This window comes from Bos javanicus, chromosome 26, assembly GCF_032452875.1.
Source record: "Bos javanicus breed banteng chromosome 26, ARS-OSU_banteng_1.0, whole genome shotgun sequence".
Lineage (NCBI taxonomy): Eukaryota > Metazoa > Chordata > Mammalia > Artiodactyla > Bovidae > Bos > Bos javanicus.
The window spans coordinates 22,130,193-22,144,901 of record NC_083893.1 but is presented as its reverse complement, the minus strand read 5'-3'; the positions used below and the strand labels follow the sequence as shown (position 1 = coordinate 22,144,901).

The window sequence follows — 14,709 nt, the reverse complement described above, 5'->3', positions numbered from 1 at the left end:
TATGATTCTCAAAAACATTATGTTGAGGGAAGTAAGTTAGATAGCAAAGAATATACACTGTATGATTCCATTCACACAAAGCTCAAAGCCAGGCAAAACTAACACATGATGTTAAGCAGTGAGGAGAATGGCTAGCCTTGGGAGGGGAATGACAAAGAAGGCAGGAGTGGGTTTCTGGTATGGGTTTTTTCCTTTCCTCCTCCTTTTTTTAATCTTGCTAGTGGTTACACAGATACATTCACTTTGTGAAAATTAGCTGAGCCAAACTCAGGGTCTCCTGAATACTGTATTGGAAACAGCTTATTGTATTCATAAAAAGAGAAATAAGAGTGGATAAAGTCCTGTTTGGTTACAGATACATAGTCCTAACCCTTATTTTCTGATGTAAAGGAAACAGGGAGTTCTATAAAAAAGATTTAAAATTTTGCCATGGCACAGCTTTAGCCTCTATTTTCACTTACGACCCTTTGGCCACATACAGACAACTGTTCCCATATGCCACTACTCTGAACAAGGTTAGAGCTCCCTCTAGCACTTTTAACTAAGTAAACATCACAGGCCCTTACAGAGCTGACACAGTTTGGTGCTGCCCACGGTTAAATGCAATATGGCGATTTTTATTTTTAATTTGCTTTAATTGTTGCTACAGTATGAATAATTAATAGGCTGCCTAAGCCAGTTTTGTAAAGTTCACAATACAGAAAGCCAGGAGAGAAATATCTACTTAGAAAGGAGGCTTAAAAATGGTTATAACTGCTATAATATTAGAGAATTTGGAGCATTTATTCATAATTTGTGGCAACATTTATGTCTCACCAACAAAGAAGCATGCTACCAAGCACTTCCTACTAAAAAATTCTTCTAATTTTCATCAATTTTTCTCTTCATGGCTTCACAACCATTGTATGTATAGTACCAAATAAGAGCAAAGTAGGTCAGTGTTAGGAGAACCTTGCTCTTCAGTGGAGGAGAAGAGGAAGGTTTGGCTGTAAACACTTAACCTAGTTCCATCCATTCTAAAACAAGTATTTATTAGCATTAAATAACCCCCTGGACAATAGAGGCTATTCAAATTAGCCTGTATTCTTTTCCCATGCTTGTAAATTCCCTTCTCCACTGAGACCTTAACCAATGGAAATTATGTTATCAATGTTTCCACTCAGGAATGTCTGTTTCATGTTTGGATATGCCAGAAAGTATAATTTAGTTATGATGTTGCAATCCTACACATTTCAGGAGGAATTTGAGCAGTCTCTGAAAGTTCAATGATTATAATACACACCATCTGGGAATGTAGCCAGAAATAAAAGGGGCTTCGTTTTTCATTGTTGGATTTTAAATCTTCCCCTCCCTGAAAGAAACACTGCTTATCAACACTCTGGTTAAAATTAATACACATATAAAACCAGTTAATAAGTTCCTTGAATCAAGGACAGAGAATTAAAAAGAAGAGAATATAAAGAATTAGAGTAAACTCATTTTAGCCAAGACTATTATGTGTTATTCATTATTTTGCATACTAAAGTTAAGAAATAACATTTTTGAGCTATAATAAATAAATATTTCCTAGCAACCTTTTTTTAGCATACAGATCCCTCAAAAAGTATGTCTAAAGTCATAGGAAACTTTAGCAATTTCCAAGGGAAATTTTTATCATTTTTTTGGTTAGCATTTTAAATGGAGATTAATACAAGTCAGTACGACTTCCTCTCTCATGCTCTGGTTACACACAAGCACTGCTCTGCCAAAGACAATAGTGCGGCATGGATGTCAGCACTGGATCTTTCCTGCACATACCACCACAAAGCCACGATGCCAAGTTACCACTTACTTTGGTTTTGCATCATGTCTGCTGGTCACATAACACGGCCACATTCACTCCAAGGGCAGCTCAAACTAGAGGTGAAATATTATCTGAAAACAGTGATTCATTAAGCTACTGAGAGCTTCAATCATGAGTTGTGTTTTTCCTAAGATAGGATCCACTACTGCTTCTCTTTTAATTCACCTAGTATCTGCTGGGAGCCATGTATCATGAACTAGAACAAGAATGACAGATCTAAATTAACACAACAGAAAAGCTATTTGATGCTGCCTCCTGGTTTCTGTGCTTCACTCTCTTTCGTGGCATCCAAAGGCTTCAGAACCCTGGCATTAATTAAGCCACAGTTTTATTACACACAATCAAAAGCCTGAAAAGAAAAGCTCAGATAGTAAGAGGAGATTACAAGGTTCACTTAATAGTTTTATTTTTTTTGTGGTTGCTAATTGATGTATTTTAAATTTTTATCTCATATGGAATGCTGAAAAGGAAAGTATCAGTACTGTAAGTGTTAAGAGAACACAAACCTAAAATGTATTACCGTATCATGATTTTACAGAACCAATTTGCATAGTTGTGTTTTCCAAATCATGGCTACTTGTTAATAAATTGCTAATACTTAGTAGGCACCACAGAGAACTTTTTAGAAAATCCCCACGCATTTGCTTCATCTGGCCTAATTTCTATGTACTAAAACGCTAAACACAGTGACTGAAAACACACAGATATGGGGTCAGATAGTCTGGGTTCAAATTCTAGTTTTGCAACATATCTTGGGCAAATTGCTTAATACCGCTCAGTTATAGTTAATCTGTATATAAAATGGGGTTGTGTATGCTTAATGAGATCGTCATCTGGATTTGAGTTAGAGTGTATATAAAACCCTTAACCCTTAGTGTCTGGCACATCGTAAACATTCAATAAACAATGGTGCAAAAGGCTGTCAAATCTGACGACATAATATCTGGATTTTAATACTTTAAATAATATATATCAGACTCAACAAATATAAGTTGAGAATCTACCTTCCGCAAGTTAAAATTAGTTCTACTCAAACTCTACACTGATGGCAATTGATTTTTGCATACAATTTGCCTTTTATAGGTAACTTCTACCATATATTTTCAACCGAGGAGAAGCAGAGTAAAAGCCCTAAAATTCAAACTTCTAAAGTTTCAAGAGAACTAAATAATAGCATTAATTGGAAACCAAGAGTAGCCTAAATAGCTGACTAAAAGATTATTTGCATAAGCAAACAATTATATATAGAATGAATAAACAAGGTCCTTCCATATAGCACAAGGAACTATATTCAGTATCCTGTGATAACCATAATGGAAAAGAATATGAAAAAGAATGTATATTTATGTATAACTGGATCACTTTGCTATCGAGCAGAAATGAACACAAACTTGTAAATAAACTGTACTTCAATAAAACAAATTTAAAATATTAGTTATATAAAGCTCTCACTTGGATCTACTTTTATTGCATGTTCTCATGTTATAATGTTGAGAAAGTGGCTCCTACAGTGTACAAGCTAGATGTATTCAAATTTACATTTCTCAGTACTCAAATCTTTGAAAAACATCCCATATCCTTTTATTATTGCAAATGGAATCTACTATAATCTGTAATATGATGTCTACACCTATTCCTTATCAAAATGTAAAACATAATAAATAGTTGTATTTCTTGGACTTATATTCAGAACCTACCTCTTCTCTAGAATTACCTAGAGGAAAAAGAAAATTCCTTCAACCTATCAAATTTAAAGTAAAAAAAACAAAAACCAAAAACCACTATACTAATCCTACCAAAAAAAAAGCCCCAAACCCACACATATTAAGATTCAAGGAAACTGTTTTTAAGTTCCCTAATCCATCAGGTTTTAAGTATGCCAACTATAAGAATAAGAAAAAATACACAAACTGGAAATGAACCTCACACATAGATGTAAATAAAGCCACTCTTTAGGTTGCCCATTAATCCACAAGTGGCATATTCATCTTATTTACAGTATTATACCCCCTGCCATGATATTCCATTACAGAGTCACGCTACACACTCCATAGTTAACACTGTAGGAACCATCTCTCTTTAAACACGGTTTTCTCTCTATATTTCCCTTTAGGCTTGCTCCCAAGTTTTGTTTCTTCCTTCTTTTAATCTTTACAATTAAATTTCTTATGTTACTAGATATTCCAAGAAAATGTGGATAAAGTTAAAGAAGTGCTGTCCGAGGTATAAAACATAATTAAATTTATGTTCATTCTTCTAAAAGTATTTCAACATTTCTGTTTATCATGGCCCTAGTGCTCCACATGACCAAGTGCTTCTTATATACATTTATATGTCAATCTTAATATCAAAAACTTCTATCCTTTCCATCAGAGAACACCTAGGGAGATTTTATATACACATACACACACAGAATAATAGTCACGTTTGTTTGCTTTTTGCTTCATTTGCTTTTGATGAACCTGTTTCTTAATTACTCACTGTCCCAAGCCTCCTCTTTACTGTCTGAAACATACAAGAGATTCAAAGTCCAACTATTAATTCATATACCCTCATCCTGTCTTTATAATCACCCAACTGTCTAAAAGCATGCATGCTTACAAAAAAAAAAATTTACTGAAGTATAATTACACAAAGCCTGGCTTTGAAGGGACATTTTTTTTCTAAAACTGATTAAACTAATTACCAAGTTTAACCAGGAAAAATAAGTTCTTGGTGTAAAAGGACTGCCAATATATGTTTACACTGTAAATCCTGACGCAGAGATTTGGATGAGATTTGTATTCCAAAACAACTTCTATTGATAAAACAATTACTAAGGTAAGGTTACCACCTTCAACTGATTGTATCGGACTCATACTAAGGTTACCACACCGATACTAAGTCCAATGACATGAGCTCATCTTCAGTCCTTTAAAGACCAGTATTTATAAGGTAGGTGATTATTACTGAGTAATAAGCATTTACATTTGCATAGAGTAGTACAAAAGTAAAAATATCTTCATTCTGAAGATATAAGAAAAAGAAAATGTATCTTTAAAAACTCCTTATGTAGGGATAAATCCCAAACTAATAACTGAGGGTGATGAGGAATTTAGAAAAGCTTATCGTAGCATCAGAGATACAACTGGTTCCATACATAAGAATTTTAAATAAGGGTGTATCAGGTGAGCTCCAAAGGACTAGACTAATGAAATTTTCTCTAAAGCAAACCCTACTGATGAGATTTGGGATTAGTAGAATTTAAGGTGACTTGGCAACTCTCTCTCTGTAAGGAAATTAAAAGAGAGTTTCTTGGTCATTCAGTCAGTTAGAAATTTCTGTTATTACCAGTATAAACAAACAAAACAAGATGCTCTCCAAAAAAAAAATCTATTTTAACACTGATCTTAAATAAATCTTACTGGAAAAGAGCTCTAACAACAAGAACAAATATGGCAAGATCATTAGGTCAGATGGAATTCCACAATTGTAGGAAAATGGAAAAATACAATTTAATTTTTGTAGAAACTTAGTACAGTCATTTAAATTCATAGCTCATTTGCCTTACAAGAAACTGAAGTCATGACACAAGAATAAAATTTTGCATGTATGAATACTGAGCTCATGAGTACTGGAAGGTTCAAAAGGAGAGCTCGAGTTTCACAAGCTTTATAAGTGATCTATTTACACCATATGACTAAGAACATACTTATTCATGGAGAGCTTATGAACCTAAGGCTTCTGGAACTGTCAAACTAGGAGAAAGGAGAATGAAAAGCCACAAAAATCCATAAAAACTATAATAAAAATCTCTCTTCTAGATTAAGGAATGCAGAAAAGTTATCACGCAAAATTCTAACAAGTGGGCTGGACATGAGTCTGGGTGAACTCCGGGAGTTGGTGATGGACAGGGAGGCCTGCCGTGCTGCGATTCATGGGGTCGCAAAGAGTCGGACAGGACTGAGCGACTGAACTGAACTGAACTGAACTGATACAGAGTAGCAAAGATCTCTTAGACAGTGAAGGGGGGAAGTTCTAAAGACTATTTAAATATTAAGCAACTAATCCTAAAATACTGATACATTTAAGTCTTACTGAATATGTTCAGGAATAGCTCATTATTGGTTAAAAAAATAAAACAAAAAATCAAGTTTCTGACAGAATTGCAAGAGCAGTACTGAAGATTTTTAGAGGGGGAAAGAAGGTAGGGAGATGGGTACTAGGAGGAAGTGAAGGGCCTTGTTTCATGAGTTTTGCAAAGAAGTAGAATATCAGGGACTCATTCTGCAAGTACAGTATTATAGGGCTGCGATAATGAATTTCCATTAGTTATATATATATTTTTAAAAGTCCTATTAACTACGTCCTAAAAAAAATTGTTTACACCTAACCTGAATATTTCATACTATAGGCTCTTTTCTGTAAATTCTATACTCAGACGGGTACCTGTTAACTTGTTAACTAGTTTTTACGTATTATTACTTTAAATAAATCCCTAAAACAACTGACTATTACTATCAAGAAAACAAATTTATGTATCTTTGGGAGATATCTGGATTCATCTATATCGACTATATTACTTGCTTTTTACAGTAAACCACTAAACTTAAGATACAAATTCTAAAATACTGCAAATCCTGGTTGCCTTGTTTATTTTCCCAAAGTCAAAGCCTGCCAAAGGCGCCAAGAAAATGGGCGCTGATTTGGTAGAGAAAATCTGGCTCATTAATGTCTTCTGTAGTCTTATACCATATTTCCTAATATTTCAGGGATGATTAGCAAGGTTACTATTTTAGTAAAAGTGAGAATTAAGTGGATGAACTAGCCTTTAGTTTCAGTTACTACCTGGATTTTTTTCTCCCTCTTCCTCTTATAAACACCATTCATTGATATTCAATTCTCAATTATATACATTGAAGTAACACAGTCCCCTACACGAAGATGTCAATGGCATAGTGAAAAAAACCAAATAGTGAATTTCCTAATAAACAGAATCAGGAAAGGAATAAAATTTAAACATTCCATAGCTTACACCTGGATAAGGGTCCTCTCATAAACAATTAAAAATGACAAGTCCTCTAAATCAGAAAACCCATATGCTACTTGCAAAGAAAACTCTATATTGGAGGGGTGGAATGTTGGGAGGCTGACGAGGTAGACCTTTTAAGTTTTAATTTCTCTGGTTACTTGATTTTTTTAAAAAAAAATCAAAGGTTAAAAGCCAGAGTGAAATGCCAGAGAAAGTGTACTGGTAATCAAAGTTCTCAACGACCCCTGATAGAATTACCATCTATAAATCATTAATATAGCAACCATATTTGTGACAATACTTTGGAAAGTAGGCAGCCTTTTCGTTCTTTCTTGGAGTTGAAGTAAAATTGGCATATACTATTATATTAGTTTCACATGTATAGGTAGTATTTCTTTAAGTTTGTAAACCAGCTCTAGAGTAGAAACACAACACCTCTATATACTGCAACAAATGTGTGATGTAAAACCCAAAGTTTTTTTTTCATTTCTTCTTCAGGAATTGTGCCTGGCACTGTGAAGCTGTGGTGTTGCCTTCATCACTCCCTCGGTTTCCAGTCTTGCTAATTAAAAGGTTGATCACAGAACAATGCTCTTCTCATTAATTTCAGTGTTCCGATTGGGCAGGATCCCTGCTTACCCCACCTGATCTTTTCACACTGCTGAAGTTAATGTGACAGGAACCCGAAGATGGATTACCTGCTGCCATATTGCCCATCGCCTCCAATCAGGAGCTATCTGTGTAAACTGATTGTTCTAATTTGCTCTCATTATTTTTACAATATCAGGAGAAAATAACGCACACAGCTCACTGTCAAAGCCATGAAAATCAGCCATTAGTTAAACTCAGACACTGAGTGGCTTTATTAGAGGCACTGCAGTTTATTGATGTAGCTCCATTCAAACACGGCAGCATTTGCTTCACTAGAAGGAAGTGTTTATACTGAAAGTAAATATTTATTGTAATAATACCCACAGCAACATGATATTTTGAAGAATCCTGTACTTATTTCATAAGCTTGGTTTTGACACAAATTAACAACAGTGAAGAGTTGGGCTGGCACAAGAAAGTAGATAACATTTAATACACACACAGTATGAAAATCTATTAACTCGAATATGTGAGCACTCTTCACCCTCCTATACCCTGTATAATAAGAAACTCTATTCTGTGACTACAAATGCTCATCAATCAATAAATAATAGAGCTTCTACTTTGCACAACACAACAACAAATATTTTTCTAAAACAGTAATTTTATCACTTAGGAATCAAAATGATTTCTATAATGATCATCCAGGTATAGGTCTAAACAATAAAAACTATTCTTACACAATGTAAGTGTTCAACAAGAAAGATTACTAATCCTAGTATCACAGAAATTCACAATATATTTCAGAATTAGAAAATAAGAAGCATAATAAAGCCAGCTAAGCAAACAATTATCTGTGTTTTAAACCCTTCATTAAGAGATGTTTCTTAAAGCAGAAGACAGAATTCTGTACAAAGGTTTGATAGTCAGTGAGATAATATCTTTAAAAGATTTGTCCTGGACATAAAGAAAATATATTTTCTGTTGTAAAGAAAATGCTAAACTCTAGAAGAAAATATATTTTAATTTGGCATTTCTAGGCTTGCCTAGCTAAGAACATTTTGTAAAAATGTTATCTAAATGCTGCCTGAAAGGCATTTGGTGGGGGGAGGTGCTAGAGAAGGAGCGTTTAAATAACAGAAACTGATGCCTTTTAAATAAAGGAATTTAATCCACACATTCTACCCCCCTCTCCCCCATTTAGTATTAGAAGGAAACATGGCCTCCTCCTGTTTTCTTTCTATACCAAGATTCCTAGGTAATGTGAAGGCAGGAGTATGCCCTTCTTGCTGCTCCCCTTTTAATGGCCACTTTTCTTTTTCTAAGAAGCGTGTGCCATGCTTTTCTCCTTAAAATTCCTGCACTAAAAGACTGCACCATACTGCACTCCGCAAAACGTGCTGATGGCGCCAATTACAAGCCCCCAGCCGAACGCTCCAGCCCCCACCATTCGGGCAGATTTATGCGGACTCTTGCCGACGTTATTACAAGTCAGAGTTTATTGGGAAATTGTTACATTATGCGGAGTGTCTAACAAATTGCTTATGCTGCTATAATTGGATTACAACAGCCGCTTGCTCCCACCGGTAAGATTAGGCAAGTAGGACTCCTGCCGATCTCTGAGCGTTAGCAGTAATTTTATTTGCCTTGCCTCTCTCTTTCCTAACAACATGCCTCTCTCCCTGCCAGCTGTCTGCTGAAAAGGCACAGGCTTGTTCCTTGGCCCTAACAATGCAATTACAGCCCCGCAGATCGCACTGTTTGTGCATTAAGTACAGAGCCAAAACGAGGCGAATTGATCGTTTGACTTTTGGAGAAGCCATGTGATCTCTCGGTGCGGGTGATCTGACATGCATCAGCAGGCAATACTGCAGTCAGTTCTTGATGAAAAACTTCCTTCCTTCCTCCTGCTCTCTCCCAACCTTTCCTTCTTCACTGAGGGAGACACTGACTGGGCTCATCTCATGCTAATCTAGATCAACCCACAAAGACAAACTCAATCTTATTAGCACCCTGGCTAGATAGAAATGTGAATACGTTCTAGCATCTTGAAGTGCCTCAGTCAGATATATCAGTGGTTCCCAACAGTTGAGCCACTGCTGCTATCTAAAAAATGGTTCATAAACAATTCACTGAAGGGAAAAAGTTTACAGAAACACTCTACTTCAAAAGAACTACAGAAAGCTTAAGTTCTGGCAAACAAAACTGCCTTGGAAAAGCTCTGTTGTAAGTTCTGTCTATTCAAGGAGCCATCAAGAAATCGGCTCTTGAAACCCCTATCCTGCTTTTCTCTGCAGCTCTGCTCTGCTGAAGATGCTGGTGGCCGATGTGCAGAATCAACGCCTCTGAGTTCAGGCTTAAAAACAATCAGGCTGATCCACAGTCAGGGCAAAGTTTAACATATTTTGTTGACAGCTTTCAGTTTCTTTTTCTTGTGTGTGTAACAATGAGTCCAGGTAGCAAGTAGCTACTGTTACTCTAGACCATAATGCATGAAGATTCTCACTGGGGTCTTGACTTTTTTTCTTAATTAACTTTCTTGAAATGGTTGAAAATGACTTAGAATTTTACCAATTTTAATACAGATCAGGATTCCTGTTTACAGTTTCTCCTCCAGTGGCATATGCTACTTAGGATTCCTAAAGCTGATTACACAGCAAATGCGCAGTCAATCTGCTGATCCATTTTGGTGCCCTCTGTTTGTATTCTTAAATATCATGCACATCTAGAAGGTTACATATTCTCATATCTTTAGTCAGACCAAATACACACACTCTTTATCTATAATGAGGGTCCTTGATATCATTATTACTTCAAAGTGAGCTTGGAAAAGTCACTGTACTAGTATTTCTCAGCACTTCTCTGTCACCCCCATTAGCATTCATTAAGTTCATATAAATATTTAAAGACAAAAAAATATTGCTTCTGAACATAATTCCTGCCTCTTTAAAACAGCAATGAGCCTAATGTGTAATGCTTATCCTTTACTTTATAATACTTCACTTATATGTATATCTTATACTTTTTCCAATCACATCAGCCTCAGTGATATGGTTAAATCTTAATATATTCTCCACAAAGCTACTCTTTAGACCCAACAGAGGAGCTTGTGCATAGAACAAACCATCTGACATGCTACTTGTGGAACAGTATATTAAAGAAGCCTGTTAACATGTAGTTTAAAACTCAAAAGAAACTCTGAACAGCTGAAATGCCTTATAAATAGCACAGACCCAGAGGAAGTGCAAACGTCTGCATTGTGAATTGTAGATCTTAATTACCGACAATGGCTGGTACAGCAAGTAGCACAGAAAAAAAGTGAAACAGTTGCACTGTTCATGGTTGGCAATAATTCTTCAGGAAAATATTTACTATCAATCAGTTATGAGAAAAGGGACTCGGTGCTCGTAAAACAGCACGTTGCTTCTCATACCAGGACCATTTTGCTTCAGCATAATCTGAATTTAAACAGCTTGTTTCCTGCGGATATAATTTTGGAAATAAATAAAACAAGTCTTCTATCAAAATCTGGAGTGAGTGGAAAGGAACATCACATTTTTCTGTCTCAGTCAGTTGCAAAAAGATTATTAGTCTGAAGTAAAAACAGTAACAAGAAACAACAACTACTATAATACAGAACACATCTACAAAGGACTGTGAAAGGGTTTATTTTCTAAATACAAAGAGGCAGAACTTCTCTGACCTAGGCAGAAATCTAGGCAGATGGTTCAAAACAATTCAGTTTTAACTGTATGTGTGTGTGGAAGGGTGTATTATGGAAAAGCCTGAAACCAAAAAATTTCAATAATTAAATAAAGTCAATAAAAAGATAAAAATTAATGCTCTTTATTTTTCCAGTCAGCTTTCTTTACCAATTAAAAAACACCACAAAGGCTGACAATTAGGTACAACATGATTATTGATTTTAAAGACTAAGTTGGCAGTCAATAATGACTGTCCATTTAAAGCTACAATAAATACAGAGCTTATCATGTTCCAAACACAAATCTCATGAACTACAGGGCTATAATTAGTAAGAAGGAAGGCTATGGAAGAAATAAAAAACATCTCAATGCCTCCAAATATTACTTGGATTGTTATACTATGAAATGTCTCTTTCCCCATTTTTATCTTAAAATATTTTCTTAAGACTCATTCTTAAGAGATTCAAAGATTATGATTAACCCAAAGTAGCTGTAGTTTGCCTTACAACTTTACTTTCTTGTATTCTAAAGAAGACTAAGGGTCTCTTTTCATAGACCTATTATAAAACATGTATTTTAAGATAGCCCTGGCAAAGAAGAGTCGCATACATAGGTTAGGTTAGGGGTCCAAAACTAACAGTATTGCTATATTTAAAGGGACTAACTGGTATTAATATCTTCTCTAAAACTCATATAAACAGTATTCAATAATATCTTAGACTTCAATTACCATCTCCACCCAAACCAAAGTCACTCCTATCAGAATTAGTTGTTTTGAACTAGAGGACAAAAATGGTTAATATCACTGTGTTATAGCTGCTCTCCATGGAGATGACTGGACATTCAAGGCCACTGTGGAGCACAGTCTGAATCAATAATAGATACCAGTACCAAGTTAAAAACCACAGCCATATGAAGTACAGCAGGTGAAACTATCCAGTTAAGGGCTAAAGGTGAAGAGCATGAAATAGGGACAAGCTTACAGACCTACAAAAATAATGGTAACTCATTATTTTTCAAAGGGCAAGCAATAAATGAGGCCAAGAGCAGCAGCACAGAATCATGAGATACACATAATATATGTAAATAAAAAAGGGAAAACTCTTTTCCTATTTCCATGTTATTGCACCTCACTGGAAACTACTGCAAGAAAGAAATTTTTTCAGCTACATGTTTTTATTTGCCTTGACCAACTGATTATTTGGTTCAAATCTGAAGCAATGAAACAAAAGATGAAGATGTGTGTCAATAAAAGGAACCAGAAAGTTAAGTGGGTTCCATCAGGAAATAAAGAAATCATTATTAAACCAGTATATTTAAGGAGATGATGAAAGGATATAGGTGGCAGAATAATGTTAAGAACAAGCAAGAATGGGATGAGAGGGTCACCATCTGGGAGCAACAAAAACAGACTGATGAGAAGCAATGAGCAAACTTATTTCCTCACCCAAGAGCATAGAAGAAATTATGCCATTGTGCCTATATGCACCACTGAAGTAGAGGATAGGAGTGGTGGGGGGGGGGAAACCATCATACAGACATACACCAACATAACTATGTAGCTTAGAGATCCCGGCTTACAAAGTAGTGAGAAAACAAAAGGAACAGATGCTCACTTGGCCAGCTCTCAATGAAACTCATTAAAATCATCACCCTGTCCTTGGATCATTGCTCATGCTAAGATTTTACCTTGTTTAGCCAGAAGTCACCCAGTTGTGATGAAAACTGAAAACACCATGGCCCAAAGATAAAAAGATTATTTTCAAAGGCCCAAATTATTGGTCCCCCATCTCAATGTACAAATGCTGGATATAAAACAGGGTCAATCAGCACTTGATGGCTGTGACTATATGACCAAAAAAATAAATATGTTAAACCGTAATATTCAGATTTTGAGGTAAATCATTAAGATGTTCTAATTTATGAACTTAACTGATTAATTCTACCTATTTCACCATAATTTTTAATAAATTTTGACATTTCTCTATGGATCATTCTCAAAGGTTATATTTTGTATGATATATTTCCAGTTGATAAAGTAGGTCCTTTACCAACTGAAACTACTTCATGTTTTAAGAAATAAAACAAAATAAAAAATATTGCCATCCTTCAAGTTTTATAGCAAAGAATGCAGACACATGATACAAAGCCTGGCTCTAATAATAACAGTAACAGACAGCCTGAATGCGTAACACAATAGATTAAACTAGTTAAAGTTGGGAGTGTTGTAAAAGTGACAAATTCCTGAATAGTTATAAAAGGCAGTAATTTTGCAGATATACAGAGTAAAAGTCTGGAAACAGGGCCCATATGGGAATTTCACTTAACTTCTGGAATAAGCAAAATGGTTGATACCTAAATTTAGGTCAAAGTTCCTGAGTAATTAGAGATGGAAAACTTGAGGCAAAGTTGTTACAATTATTAGATTGTAAGATCTCTAATACCTAAGATTATTTTTTGTATCTAGTCTATTGATACAGCAAACATTTATACATGAGAAACAAGTGGTTCCATATGCATGATTAAACATACTTGTCCAGTCAGATCAAGACCTCCAAAGCAATATATTTATCAATAGCTACTCAATAAATATTAATAGTCAAATAAAATAACTAGATTTTCTATAGTATATTTCACAATCCTACAAAGGTATACTCTATACTCAATTACATTTTAAAACCACCAATGGACTTATGAAAATAATTGTATTTTTTTAAACACAAATCTTTTTTTTTTTTCTGGCCAAAGGTCCATCTAGTCAAAGCTATGGTTTTTCCAGTATTCATGCATGGATGTGAGAGGTGGACTATAAAGAAAGTTCAGTGCTGAAGAATTGATGCTTTTGAACTGTGGTGTTGGAGAAGACTCTTGAAAGTCCCTTGACTGCAAGGAGATCCAACCAGTCCATCCTAAAGGAGATCAGTCCTAGGTGTTCATTGGAAGGACTGATGCTGAAGCTGAAACTCCAATACTTTGCCCACCCGATGTGAAGAGCTGACTCATTTGAAAAGACCCTGATGATGGAAAAGACTGAAGGCAGGAGAAGGGGACGACAGAGGAGGAGATGGCTGGATGGCATCACTGACTTGATGGACGTGAGTTTGAGTGAGCTGCGGGAGTTGGTGACAGACAGGGAGGCCTGGTGTGCTGCAGTCCATGGGGTCTCAAAGAGTTGGACATGACTGAGTGACTAAACTGAACTGAACTGACACACAGAATGTTTAGTTCCCCAACTAGGGATCGAACCTGTGCCCCTTCAGTTGAAGCTTGGAGTCTTAAACACTGGACTGCTAGGGATATCCCACACAAATCTTATTTGTAATAAACCGTAATTAGTGTCAAGCAACAAATGTGAATTAGACTAAAGTGTGACCAGAGAACACAATCAAAAAATTCTGCTGCGACTGAAGAGATAGAAACTCCAACTTGCAATCTGCTTTGAACATAATGATGCCTGCTGTATTCTTTTTAACAATTCTATAATACTCTTTAGTTACTGAGTAAAGATATCTATAGATAAACCATTGTTATGATGTGACATAACATATATTAATGTGTAA

General features: G+C 35.5%; 1 protein-coding gene and 1 pseudogene across 12 annotated transcripts in view; both read right to left on the bottom strand.

Annotated features, from left to right (window-relative positions):
- Positions 1–14,709, bottom strand: part of BTRC (beta-transducin repeat containing E3 ubiquitin protein ligase) — a 175,726-nt gene that overhangs the window by 48,956 nt on the left and 112,061 nt on the right. The window lies entirely within an intron of this gene.
- The window catches only part of LOC133239313 (large ribosomal subunit protein uL6-like), a 35,128-nt pseudogene extending 20,419 nt beyond the window's left edge, over positions 1–14,709 (bottom strand).